The 14,416-nt window shown below is 42.9% G+C and overlaps 1 protein-coding gene across 1 annotated transcript in view; it reads left to right on the forward strand.

Annotated features, from left to right (window-relative positions):
* The first annotated feature begins 328 nt into the window (after nt 1-328).
* Nucleotides 329-14,416, forward strand: part of ptn (pleiotrophin) — a 53,212-nt gene continuing 39,124 nt past the window's right edge. The window contains exon 1 of the mRNA XM_083935439.1: nt 329-460. The gene's annotated coding sequence lies outside the window, so the exon portion shown is untranslated. The remainder of the gene's footprint in view (nt 461-14,416) is intronic.

Below are 14,416 nucleotides of genomic sequence, written 5' to 3' on the forward strand. Positions count from 1 at the left end.
GCCTCTCCGTTGGCATTTGGATCAGTGTCTCTCCACCGTCTCCCTTCTCTTTCTGTTTATATGTCTTTTTTTTCTCCCCATCCCCACGGATGTCCCAGGCACTTTGGCTCTTAACTGCCTCTCTCTTCCTTTTCTCTTTTGCTCACACTCGTCTGCAATCTCACATCTTTTCTCTCGTGTCTCACTGAGTGCCAGGCAGGGCGTCCCTGGAGTGACCTTGGGGGTAATGAGCTCCTGATCACGAGTCAGGAAACCCAGCATTCAACACCCAACCCACCACCCTCCCCTCACCCCATGCAACACACAAAAAAGAAAAAAAAAACTACACAGCTATCGCATGCTCAGCCCACAAAGAGAAATAGTATTGGAGAGGCAGGGCAGCGGGGCAGAGGTGCAGATGAAAAGAGTCTAGAGAAAATACTTCTTCAAGCATATACAACTTCCAGACCTCCAAAATAAAGTAAGTGCATTTTTTCCCTCTTTTCTGGTAGCACATTTCCTTTCATGGAGTGAGCGTGATGTGATGCTGAGGTGGTTACTTGAGCAGAAAAGTTTGGAGTTCAACTGTTCTGTTAAGAAAGACTCAACAGTACAGATGGTATGAAGGCCAGTTTTGGTGCGTGTATCTCGGTGTGGGTATCTTTCTTTATGTCCTTTTCCAGAACTGTCAATATCAACCCCCTGTTGTGTTCAGGATGTTTTTTTAAATCTCATTATAAGAAAACTCAAGTTTCAAAAGTAACTAAACTCAAGTTTCAATCAAAACAATGGATTGCATTTCTGTATTTTGCCAACTATTTCATATTTTACCAAACCGCTTCTGTAGACATGGTCCTAATCGCTTTTTTGTTGCTCTTCCCATTTCAAGCAGATTTTTCCCTGAGGCTGTTGATAAGAGATAATAAACATAAGAAAACATAAAAGACTATTAAGCTTAAAATGCTGAGAATTATAACCGCAGATGGGAAAGTGGCTTGTAGACATATTGCGTAAACAATTGGGAAGTCACAATAATCCAGCAGCCATGGGCTATGGACTGTGGTATTAAATCATTAACAGGGCCGTCTCCTCAGTGATTAGACTTCAAACGTCAATATGTTTTGTTTATTATTGCTATTAGCCAAATATATGCAAGCTCCAATTAAGTATGTCTGTGCATGTGTTCTGGTTCAAGTAGGCTAGTTTTGCCGAGGATGTCGTAATTTGGGTCAGGCCTGACTGGAATGACAAACTCGGAGCAGCAGTATTGTATCAGCGCTATGTGGTCCGGCAGACCTTCTGCTTGCGTTGCCATGGCTTTCTTCAGTACTGGTATAGCAACCCGAGTCAGACCAAACAGTGTTCCTCTCTGTCTTAAGGGCATTCCTGCTGCAGACAAAAGCTTTCCCGGGCTCATTCTTGCTCGAAATGAGGTGTCCGCTTCATTTCTTTAGAATCAACACATGGTGTGGTCCTAATGAAAGAGCTGGGGGAGATTAAACACGAGGTGGAGATGAGCTTGAGAAACCTGCTTTGGGTCCGTAGGAAGTCAGAACACAATGTGGATTAAGCTGGAGGACAGCCAGCAGGGCCAAACTCATAAAACTACTTCATCTCTCAATGGTGTCCTGGCATTTTTCTTCCAAGATGGCCACTTGGAGGCCTTTAAAGGACATTTTACACATTCTGCCCTTTTCCCTTGTTAAACGCTTGTCCCAGAAACCTCCCCACGTGATCGCGCCTATATGTCAAGACTAAGCACAAAGCCAGTTCATTTCCTTCTGTGTCTTCACAAATGCTTTGACGAGTCTGCTCTCCATGGAGGAGCCAAAGCAATAAGGCATAGAATTGCACAGTTAGGGCCCTGAGAAGTCCTCTCCAGGGGGGAGGGAAGAGCAGTGAATGGGGCCAATTCTCATCTATAGGGCACAAGTAAGTGAGAGAGAGAGAGAGAAAAAAAGAGGGTAGGGGGATGAGGACATACACAAAGATCCTCACATTGAGTGGCTGGTTTATTCTTGTGGGGTACGCACTGACCCCTCACATGTGGGATGAACAGAATGAGCCTTGATGGGGTACGGAGGGCCTCCAAAGAAAGGGAGGACTGGATAAAGAGAGGAATAGAAGAAAAGAGGAGGGGAGCGATGCCAGGAGAGAGGCCTGTCAAGGAACCATCCTTCATTGCATCCAGGCATCATACCTCAAAAGCTGCAATAAAGTGGAGCTGGAAAAGGGTAGTAATTTGACCCTTAAAGGATGATTCCGGTTTATTGGAAGTTTTTTATTATTAGTCTGGGCCACCATTCTTATTGGAAATAGGTTCATTACTGAGATCTGGGAACATGGGGAAAGGGCTAAAAGCAATCGGACAAAGCATGAAAGATAGATTTATTTATTTTTTAAAAGTAAAAGCAAAATCAAAGCAGCAGAAACTGAGATATCCTGACTTTCAGTTCCCAGTATAGACCAATCTGCAACAACACTGGATCCTACACTTCCCATAATGCAACTCAGAAGTGTCTTTTGTTTAAGCATCCCTGTACACTCCAGCATATTTTAAACTTCATGGCACTAGTTTGATTGTTCTTAAGTTAAAGTTACGTTTTTTTCCAACCTGATCTCACAGAAATATGTGAAATGACCACGACTTTCTTGGCATCAAATTACGTGACAGTGGCACATAATGTGTTAAAATGACATGCCTGCACCGCAGCAACAAATTAGGTTACGCTAACAAAAATACTAGAAAAAGATTGTATTTATATTTGTACAAGATAAAAAACAAAAGCAATGGCTAACGTAGTTTCACACGGGACAAACAACAGTCTCCTGGGTTTGGTTGACCCATCGACCCCCAAAAATGACATTAAACAGCTCTTTTAACAGGCATAGTATTGATTTCTGATGACAAATAAACTGAACTGTCCTTTTAAACAACCACTTTAATTGCCAAAGTTATTTACCAGAAAAAACAATGGAAAAGTGTACAATTATTGCCCAGATTATAACATCCATCACAGTATACAGACTGACTTCCTGGTTCCACTTTGAGCTTGATTGCAATAGTTTTGTGAGTGCAGCTGTAATCCATCTTGGATACCTCCGGTTTCAGTTTCACCTCTGAATAAGTGCTAAATTATTGGCTTGTTTACAGTGTTTCAATACCTGATAAAAATAATGAAAAAGTCCTGAGCTTGCGACTAAAATCTCCTGTATTTTGTTCAGCTGTGGTGAGGAGCAGCGGCTGCTCCTGACACTGTTGAGTTAATAGTAATGTGTGTAAATGCAGACGTTCTCATGGAGACGTCAAGCAAGCAGCTATCTCATTACAGGCGAGGGCGAAACAATCGAAGCTGTCTGCAAAACCTCTAAGCCGGTGATGAGAGATTGTTGCTCTTGTGTGGTGTTGGTCCCGATTGTCTGAGGGAGCCCATTGATGGGGCAACTAATGCCTTATGTGGGCCGATTTAAATACACGAGTCAGGGTTTGTACAAAGGTTTCCAGGCATGTTGTGAATCTCTGTGTCACGTTTTGATCAGAATCAAACACCCACCATTTAGCTTTGCACCCTAAAAAAAGCCGCCCGTTTCTTTCCTTCCGTAGATTCGTACAAATGTTCTACCTTCCTGTGCAAAGACAAATATCTAATTGTGGCTTGGTCTGGCGTGTGATCCTGGGAGAACTAATGATAACCCAAGGCTTTCCACTGTCAGCTCATTAGTGTCCCACTCATTCACAGAGCCACCCACACACACGTACACACATATGCAAAAAACTGTCCCCAGGCCTGCTGGTAGGTGACTGAAAGAAGAGAGGGCAAAGGTCACAGGGTTGGAACATAAGTTCTTTACATTACAAACATACAGTAATGTAAGACTGAACTCTAGCATTTAATTGGATGTGTTTGTTTGTAGTGTTGATCTGTAGCACATTATGGTTTATACAAATTAGTGGGTTAGCAAGTTCTAGTCAATTTACTACGAAACACTCATAACTAAACCATGCTAACGTGTGTAGCCCGTGGAATAGGATGCCACACAGGACACAATTACTTCTGGGGTTCTTGTAGCCTTAGTTTTATTTGATGAACACACCTTTATGACAGAGGGTGTTTACGAAAAAGGAATTAAAATAAAATAACAGAGACATGCGAGATGAAAAATTTCAACTTGCACAAATGCGGGTGTGGTTCATCGTCTTGTGCAAATTTGTGTCTGTTTAATCAAACCATGCAGAAAATTAGCCTTGCGTTTGGTGTGAAAACACCACAAGAATGACCCCTTTCCCATTACACAGTCATGTGACCCATAAAAGTATTGATCAGAGCAGCTTTAAGTATGCACGATATTTACATGAGGAGCTAATAAGGAGCTTGCTAGTTTGCGTATCAGCTTTGTTTGCCCTTCAGTAACCTCACGAGCAGCTTAAACAGTTCTTGCAGTGTACAGTACATCATACAGCAGATGCTTTGGACAGAGATGTTGTATATCTTTAGCAAATGTCATACAGGGAATACAGATCCTGAGGGTGCTCCCCCAAGCCTTCAGAGTGTGAAGCACAGGGGAGGGGGGAGTGTTTGTCTCCCTCTAATGAACTGAGGGATGAGCTTATCTCTCACGCACCATGTCATCCCAGAGAAAGCTTGAAACTGAGGCGAGAATTGGACAAATAATGATACTTCAGCTGTATTTACCATAAAAAGAAAAAAACAAGAGCATACTGGGTATTAGCATTATACCAATGCAGTGGTAGATACACTTATAGAAATAGTCTTTCTTAATATCGACCATCTGTTAGTCTTCTCTCTCTTGATGATTACAGGTGCAGCAGAAATAAAAGTAAGCCACGTTATCGACTCGTGAAACTTTCTCCCCAATGCAGAACCTTGCTAAATGGCTCAGAGGTAAACCCGGAGGGGACTATTAAATAAAATACAGCCAATATGCTTCCAAAGCTCCACCTAAATGCTGTAATCTATTGGCTAAATCAATGCAATCTCATTTTATTTAGAGCCACTTCTTGGGCTGCTGTGTAGCCAGGAGTGGATTCGACCCGGCCAGTAGAGGTATTAACAATATTATAATCATTTCTACAGAAAAAGTTGGATTCTTGCAATGAGTAAACAGCATGTAGGTGATTGAATGCGGGGAAAAAACTTTCAGAGACGTCTACCAGCAGGTCGCTCACACCCATAGGGATGCAGGGACTTGTTGTGATGTGGCCACTGATGTTGAATGGAAAGTTAAATTGATCGTGAGCATCACAGTGGAACACCGTCTGCCACTTAGGGTCTCCATTCCAGTCCAACCGCTAATTGGATTGCTAATGGTAATGTTGCACGGGGGTGACAAACTTCTCTGATTAGAATGGTTTGAATAGTTAAACATGAAATTCATTTCGTTTTAAGCGCACTTGAATAAGATCCAATTTCTTCAGCATTTAGGGGATTCATTGGAATTAGATTTCTAGAACAGAAAATGTCTGCCTCCTGCGGATCTTTTTATCAGGACAAACTGTGGTTACCAGGCTGCTTACGTCTTCAATACTTAATACCAAAAATAATTTTAAACAGTTTATACAGCCTCCTCCTGCCAAAGGGGGTGTCTAATCCTTGGTTAAATCTCAGCAGGATTTAATCTGGCCCATTGGAGGGTTTCTGCAGCTATGGGATGTCTTCCTGTTCCTCCCTTAGGGCACCACAGTCTGGAAAAAGTATGATTTGGAAAGTTAAACACCTAAGATGGATGGACAGAGGATTAGATATGCCCACTATGGCTGCAAACACCAATCCGATGGTTTTAAGTCCACCCACCAATAAGTGATTAAAAAGCTAGGATCAGTAAGGGAGGGGGTGTGTTCAACAAAGCCCCAAGGGAGGAAATGTTCTGTCAGGCACTGCCCTTAAAAAACCTAAAATGTGCATGCATGTCACAGATGTCCCTTTAGTCAGAACTGAATTATGCATTTTGAAGCTCTGACTTGAGATAAAAGTTACATCCACATGGAGGGAAAGGAAGAAGGAGGAGTGAGAGAGTCGAGTGAGAAGGAATCGGGAGAAAGGGAGAGAGAATCATTAGTCATATCCATTAGTATTCCATCCACAGCTTGTGCTGTGAGACAGCCGGTCTGTCCAAACAAACAACCAGCAGAGGGGGGATGCCTCATTATTACTTCCCCTCTTTTTTCTCACCCGGAGTTCACATTCCATCTGACCACAAACACCAGGCCAGGGCTGTGGCCTTGCCCTCTGTCTCCACTGGAGTTAAGGGCCTGCTCACACTATCCTTTTGGCCGCGGCCAAAACCGGTTTTTCAGCTAAAGTCTAGCACCTTTAAGTAGTGTGCGCGCACCCGCTCCACGCTCAACTGGGGCCAGCTGGCCCTCCACGGCCCGCTTGAAATAGGTGGGCTTTAGCGGAGCCGTTTGAACATGTACGAGCACGAGCGTGCGCACGTGTACGCGCACGAGCACGATGCCTACGGCGGTTCTGACGTCATTTATGTGCGCATGTTCGGACATAGAAAATAGAAGGACGGACCATGCGCCGACATTTACAACAACAACAATGGCGACTATAGGCGCTTAGAGGAGGAGCGCAGCAGGCTGGACATAGAAACACTTAACGCCTATATCACCACTCAGGCAGAGACTGAGGTCCGCCGACAACAGCGGACAGATGCCATGTTTCAGCAGCTTCTGGGTGCCATGACACAACCGGCCAGGTCTATGTCACAGGAAAACCTGAGCTACTGTCAGTTGTGACATTAAAATTATTAAAAAACAGAGCCGGAGTCTGCCAGAAGACTGCTGCGTGCACTATTTTTTGTATTTAATTTTGTTATTGTAAGGTATTTAACAACTTCCATGCATGTTTATTTTAAATAGTTTTTACCTTTTATATAACGTGATTGTGACTTTTTATATTTTTTAAGTGTTTTTCTAGATATGTTGTTTATAATTTTGTTTTGCCAACTTTTAATAAAACTGTCTTACCATACATCTTGTCTTTTTATAAACCTATAAGGTCCATACATCTATTGGAAACAATTTATTGTAAGCCTCAGTGCATCAATCAATACATAAAGATCAGGTTATGAGATGTAAAACAACACAGTTTAAAACAAGTAAATGTAGACAACAAAAATGGTTTTAATTCTATTTTATTTATACAACCATGTCATAACAAGAGGACACTGTACAGAGTATGTATAGACCCACCCAAAAAAAAGTGACACCAGACCCACCAAAAAAAAGTGACAACAGAAAAAACAGTCACTTGTTTGCATTACAGACTACAGAAGTAAGAACACAAGGCATCTCTTGCAGTGTTTTGAGTGTTGTTCAAATTACCGCCATGATGATTGCGCGCCTCATTTTCATCATTAACAGTGGAATCATCATCATACTCCTCGCTGTTATCTTCGCAAAAGTTGTGGAGCACACAACAGGCTGACACAACAGTGTTAATGTTGTCAATGTTACCATCATATCTCTTCATCAGACAACGCCACCTTCCCTTAAGCCGACCAAAAGCCCTCTCCACAGTCATCCTTGCCCTGCTGAGACGATAGTTAAAGTTCAGCTGAGATGGGGTGGTGAGCTGGTTTTCAGGGTAGGGCTTCATTAACCATGGCAGTAGAGGATAAGCTGAATCTCCTAGCATGACCACTGGCACATCCACTCCAGCAAAAGTTTCAGTGATGTCAGGGAACAGTGTGCCACTCTGACCCCTCTCATAGATGGCTGAGTTCCCAAACACTCTGGCATCATGGACTTTGCCGGGCCAGCCCACATTAATGTCCCAGAAGCGAAGGCGATGGTCTACCACACCTTGCAGGATCACAGAGTAAAAACCTTTGCGGTTATAGTAGTCTGCAGGGCTGTCAGGTGGAGCCAAAATACCTATGTGAGTCCCATCAATAGCTCCGCCACATTGTGGGAACCCCCACCGGTCTCTGAAACCTTGAACAATGAGCCTTAACTCACGTTCAGAGGGTGTTTTAATGTACAGTGGAAGCAAGTGGGTCACAATGACACGAGAGACAAGATTGGCAATAGTGACTGCAGTAGAATGTCCAACTCCAAATAAATGGGAGATGGTTCTGAATTCAACATTTGTGGCCAGTCTCCAGATGCATATTGCCACACGTTGCTCCACAGGCACTGGTCTCCTGAATGTTGATGCTTGTCTTTGAAGGTGTGGCCGGAGGATGTCGCAGAGCTGCATAAATGTTGTCTTCCTCATTCTGAAATTTAACTGCCATTCATCTTCTGTCCAGTGTGTGATGATGTGCTGCCACCACATACCACATCTTTGCCGAACCCAGATGCTCCTGTAACAAAAGGAACATTGCTTATAATTATCTATGCATTTAATATAGCCTGACAGCTTTTTTGAAAGGACAACAGTGTAACAGACAGTAATAGGAAAGGATGGCTATAAACCACATGCATATCCCCCATTGCATACAGATGTTCTCAATAAGTTAAAAAAAAATCCAGCAACTAGTACACATGCTCAAGTACAATTGGCTTGGGCAATGCCATCTTTTGCTACTTTGTACTTCTGCCCCACTCCATTTATTTGGCAACTGCAGGTAACAGTTACTATGGAGACTCTGATTACTAACATCAAATATGCAGCTACATTAAAGTTATATTACATTAATATCTAAATACATGAGTCTAATAATGCGTTGTTTTTACATTCCTTTAATTATATGCTCTTTACGCGAGCTTTGCTGGCCCCCCCCTGTTCAACAATTCAACAATGCTTTTGGTTAAAACTGATGTTGTTCTCACCTTGTTGATGAATGGGACATGAGTAACGCTAGGAATGCCTCCCTCGCAACCTGCTGCCTTCGCAAAAACCTTCTCATTCGTCCCCTTCGGTTCGACTCAAGTTGTCGCCTCACAACGTCGACTAAACTGGGTCGTGGCGCTTCACAATGAGTCCAAAACAACCACAAAGCCAAAAATTGTGCCATGTTTTCAGCGCTGCTTTCCATTATGTGCGAGTGCGCCCCTGAAAGACCGCGCGCATTTTATAAACAAAGCGACGCATCGCGATGACGTCTATCAATGCGTGTGACGTGTTACGACGTGACACGTCACACGCATACGTGATGACGTGATGACGTACGGACAAGCAAAAAGCATGGGCCGGGGCCGAGGCCGGGGCAGTGTGAGCACAAACGGGGCTGGGGCGCGGGGGGGAGAGGGAGGGGGGACAAGTACCCTAAAGTCCGGGTCTCGGCCCGGGAGGATAGTGTGAGTGCGACCTTAGGTCGCACTCACACTATGAGATGTTAGCACACTAAGAGATGTTAGCGCGGCTAGTAAAGCAACAATTCACATGTTGTTCCGTACACGATGAGAACAGTGCAGTGCAAGGCTGCGAGGCTGCGGCCCAGGAGAGGGAACACAAAAACACAATGTGAATTCATATTGTTTAGTCCTCTGAGCGCTTTAGATTGACACCCCCTACAGCCGCCTGATGCATTGTCTGTTGAAAGGGGCGTCTTCTACCCTTGAGACGTCCCCTCTTCACACACCTGCCTTCCCGACAGTTTATCCCCGACATATCCCAGTGCTCCCAGGAAGAGGCACTCGACTGGCACACAAACCTCAACTATTGAACATGAAGAGAATATTTCCCATTCAAATGTTGCAAATGTCTGCAAATGTGAATTAGTGCATATTTGTTTGAACTACCTTTAGACGAAATGATTCACGAGGAGATGACAAGATTTTATGATTAAATGGAGCATGAGTAACTCTGATAAATGAAGGCATTTCACTGCTGCTTCACACTGAAGACGCATTTTTGTGTTCATTTTTTAATACATTTGTTTCTTTTGATCTTTTGATGTTCCCTCTGATGATTTTATCAGCCTTCACGGTTTATAGAGAAGCAGGTGGCATGCAACAATCCAACCCCTGCCGCCCCCCCAGCCTATAAAACCCCCTACATCATGTACTTTTTGTTTCTTACTTCTGGGTTTTGTGGTGGAGTGGAGGCATATGACAGTGAGTGGCGGCATGACATGAGTGGAGTAGAGGAAGCAGGAGCAAGTCCCACAGCGTCACAATCTCTTTCCATCAGTTGCATGCTTTCTTTTTTGATATTCCAACTTTTCAACCTCAAGCTTTTGTCTCTTTTTCTTTGAACATCTGCCATTTCCACTCAGGCGCATTGAAAATGGGCACAGAAGCAGTGGTGGATCGACCTTAGACACCAGCTGACCTGAAACAGAACCATCCGATAAGGTGTCATTAGAAACCGATTGGGAAAGGGCAGGCACTTTCAAAACATTACCTGGCAGGTGATTGGATGAACCATCTGTCTATCAAACTCTAGCCTATGTCAGTCCGGAGAAGAGAGAAAACATCTGTTACACTGAGAAAAAGCCTTCAGTGTCGTTCCCTCAATGAAGAAAAACCTCTTTAGGAGCCACTGTTGAGCAGTCGGCTCTCAACTGCCAGTAGCTCTTTACAGGGTTCTGATTGGCCGGATAACTTCTATATGAAGCACAAACGCATTACTTGTAACCTGACGAGAACGATTTTCATGTCACACGTGACCTCTCACACCTCTCAGAAAAACAAAGTGCGGCAGTGTTCTACCAGGAGCAGCACTCTGAGCAAGTGCATTACAGAGCCCTTAGCTGTGACTCAGATTGTCGAACACCTGCCATTAGCACCTTGAAAAGTTCAATTATGCACCCAAGTGACCTTTAAAGATAATAATCAGGGAATATAGAAAAAAAAAATCAAACTGCTGCCTTAATTTGAATGACAATTTCCCTGACTCTGCAGTCCTTGATGTGAACTATCTCCCACTCGTGGCTTTGGGAGACCTTCAAATGTGGTTTGGATATGATTAGCACAAAACTCATTTCAAGTAGTGTTTTTTCTTTTTTTTTTAAATGTCCAGACTTTCTAAAATCTGGATATGACAAAAAAAAAACAACGTGGGCAGGCAGTTTCAACGAGGCCTAAGAACATGACATTTAATAGTCACTTTTAATTCAAGCTGAATTGGCATTCAAACCTACTTTGTACCTTTTACGGTCGATTAAAAAAAAAAGCACACATCTGCTCTCTTGAGGGCCTATTAATTCCAAAGATCAGCCCGTTTCCATATAAAGGACTACGGCGTCGTGACGAAATACTTTGTCAACTTTATTGTTATCCTCAACAATTTGTGGCGCGGATTCATTTGTTATGAGCATCTGGTACTTTTCTCTACTCATTTATCCCGTTTGTCAACCATCAGTATGATATATTGTTTGTCAGAAACCCAACTATGTGCCACTACTATTTATTAGTGAAAACTGTGCTTTTACTGTAGCTCTTTTGACTTTGTATGCTCTGCAGAGACAACCAGCTCAGCACTTGAGTTATTGGATCAACTGCATGTCACTTTGGGGCACTTGCATGCTCTCCTCACGCTGGGGGAAACCACCTAGTTGACTGTGTGACACACATTAAAGTAAAAGAGGATGTCGGTGGAAACCTCGTCGCTGTGCAGTGTTTATACACGTGCACTTGATGTCTCCACTGACTGTTCTAATGCTCAGTGGCAAGTTGAAAGGTCATGTTTAATGCTCTGGGCTGTGACTGTGAACAAGAGCCACATCCCCCCAACCTTCCTCGAGCCCTCCACCCCTTTAACCCTGCACCCACTCCACATCTGAGCACAGCCGTGTCTCGGAAAGGCTACTGACATTCGCACAGCAGCACTGACTTGTGTTTTCATCTTGAATAGGAATGATTGGATCCGTCCACGCAGCAAAAATGGGCTCCCTTATTTATTTGTAAATTGTGCCGCATATAGTATTTTCACTACATTTATGGATTGGTAAATAAAGCTGGGGCAAATAGTGTTTTGTGCAGATGAATGTAGACAATGACAGTAGTGGGCCAGGCACACGCTGGTGTTGCATTCCTGATGGATGGAAATCGCTCACCGCAGAGGTTGGGTGATGGTGAATTGGATGGTTTTGTGAGGTAGACATCAGCAAACTCGACACTGTGTGTGTGAGAAACTACACTTTATGAGTTTGGCTGGAAAATAGGACATTTTGAAAATCAACATTAATACACAGTGGCTACATTTAGTGTATGTGGTTTATTGAAATATTGGATTGTTCAGTGTCCTATTTTATGACCCCGCTGCAGCACATAACACAGGAAATGACCTGTGGCCTTACTGTATTTCATGGTTGCTTTCCGACGTTATTATGTTATTCTACGCTTATTTAAGGCGTTTAACAAATAAGTGAAAAGAGATTCACAGAAAATAATCTGTAATCTTCAGTAGCGTTCATTGCCCGTTCATTGTCAGAGGAACTGCAGCAAGCTGCAGCCGATTTTTTATTGTGGAATAAATTAGGTGGTGTGGATGCTGTGTATTGAATTCCCATCAGCCTCTCCAGCTGACGTCAGAGGACTTCAGGCGGTGGATCTCTGCGGTCTTACGCGTGCCCTCCTCAGTGACTGCTCAACACTTAAAACTCAACTCTCTCTCTCTCTCTCCTACACACACACGCACACACACACACACACTCACACACTGTTTGGTGATCCTCTAGGGACCTTGATGCTATGCAATTACATGACAATTACTGTCTTATTTTCTCTATTTTTCTCTTTTCTCTCAAGTCAAGGAAAGCACGTATAAAACATTATTTACATATTTATTAAATTTGGTGTGAAGGCAAGATTTCTCTTTGGGAAAACAGGTGTTCAATTAACTTTCAGCCAGCTGATATCAGCTATGTTTAAAAGATGATTGCTTAAGTTGTTTGCTGTTTTTTAAAGGTCCTATATGGTAATGTGATTTTCATGTTTTCTATTATAAAGCAGGTCGAGGGGCTATACAAACTTTATAAAAGTGTTAAAATTCTTAATCCACAGAGAAATGCACACAGCCTGTATTCAGAAAGTGTGCCTTTAAACGAGCCATCAGGATTTTTTGTATGGTTGTGATGTCACAGCTATGCTATACAGTATATAGGTAGAAAGTCTTGCTACAGTGCTGTTACAGTAATTCCCTTATTGCGATGACGGTGCAGAGGCCCAAAGAGCGCATGCTTGAGACCCGTAAACACTGACCAATAAGAGCAGACTGGGCTTTTTTTAGGAGAGTCTTAAAGAGACAGGAGCTGTAACAGCATTTTAGACAGAAGGTGAATACAGGTATATTCAGACACACAGTATCTTTTTTAAAACATTAGCAAAGCATGTAAACATGTTCTTGTAGGAACCTTAAATACAAGTATGAAAATGAAAATGAGCATAGTATGGGACCTTTAAGTTGTGGTCCCATACTTAAAGGTCCCTAAGCTGCTGCACTGTCTGACCCCCAGACAGTGCAGCAGCTTATACTGGTTTGTTGGTCTATTAACTGTTTGTTTCAGATCAGCAGTTTGTTTTGGAGAGCAAGGCCAACCTCTGTAAAGCATTGTTAGAGTGTTTCCAGGCTCTACAGGTTACAGACTGGACTTTATCTCTGTCCAGGAAACTTTGCGGTGGAAGACAGTGCTAGATGAAGGTAATGCGCCATGTTAGCCTCCCAATTCCATCTCCTCGTGCCAAATGGCCCCCAAGACAATGCAATAAAAGTGAAGGATATGCTTCGGCCAAAAGTCATGTCCTTGACAGATCAGGGATGTCCAATCTCCTTCTGTCCACCGTTCTCAGTAAATAACTTTCCCCCTGCTTCCTCGATGGCTGGAAATAAGACTGTCACTGGGTGCTGGAATATAGTGCGTTGCAAGCTATGCTTGATTCATTGAGGGTCGCGCAGAGCCTGGCAGAGTAGGAACTGAGTGACACTATCATTGCAAACAGGAGTAAACAAGTTAAAAATAGCAGTCTGTCTTTGATAGATATAGAAAATGTTCTTATGTTTTGCATAGAGAAACAAGATAAGCCGTTTTTTTGTATTTTAACCATAAAACAGCGACAACACAGAATTATACCGCCCTGATAATGAGTTGTAGCCCTTTACATCTTGATAAGGTTGAATTCCTCTGTAACAATTCCGTTTCTCATTACAACTTCTTTTGTTTTTGCTGTTGAAATGAATAATGAATGATGAACCTATAAAGATGTATTGCATAACGTGTTCGCAAACAGCTGCCTGTTCATCCGACAGACACGGTCTAACATCAGCATTCATTTAGAAGCATGTCTTTGGTCACCTGATGTGAATCTTTTTTACTCTGTTTTGGTCTCCACCAACTCGTGTAGGAAACATTTGGCTCTTTAGTCACTAAATGCTCCACAATGCTCATTGTCTGCACTCTGAAATGGTCGTAAATGGTCGAAACAAAACTTCTTGGTTAGGTCAGACAAAGTCAAGATTGACTTTTGCTTTCACACAGGACACAAACAGCGGTCTCTTGGGTGAAAGTCCTTTGTTTGTTT

Source organism: Echiichthys vipera, assembly GCF_963691815.1.
Source record: "Echiichthys vipera genome assembly, chromosome: 20".
In the NCBI taxonomy this organism is placed as follows: Eukaryota; Metazoa; Chordata; class Actinopteri; order Perciformes; family Trachinidae; genus Echiichthys; species Echiichthys vipera.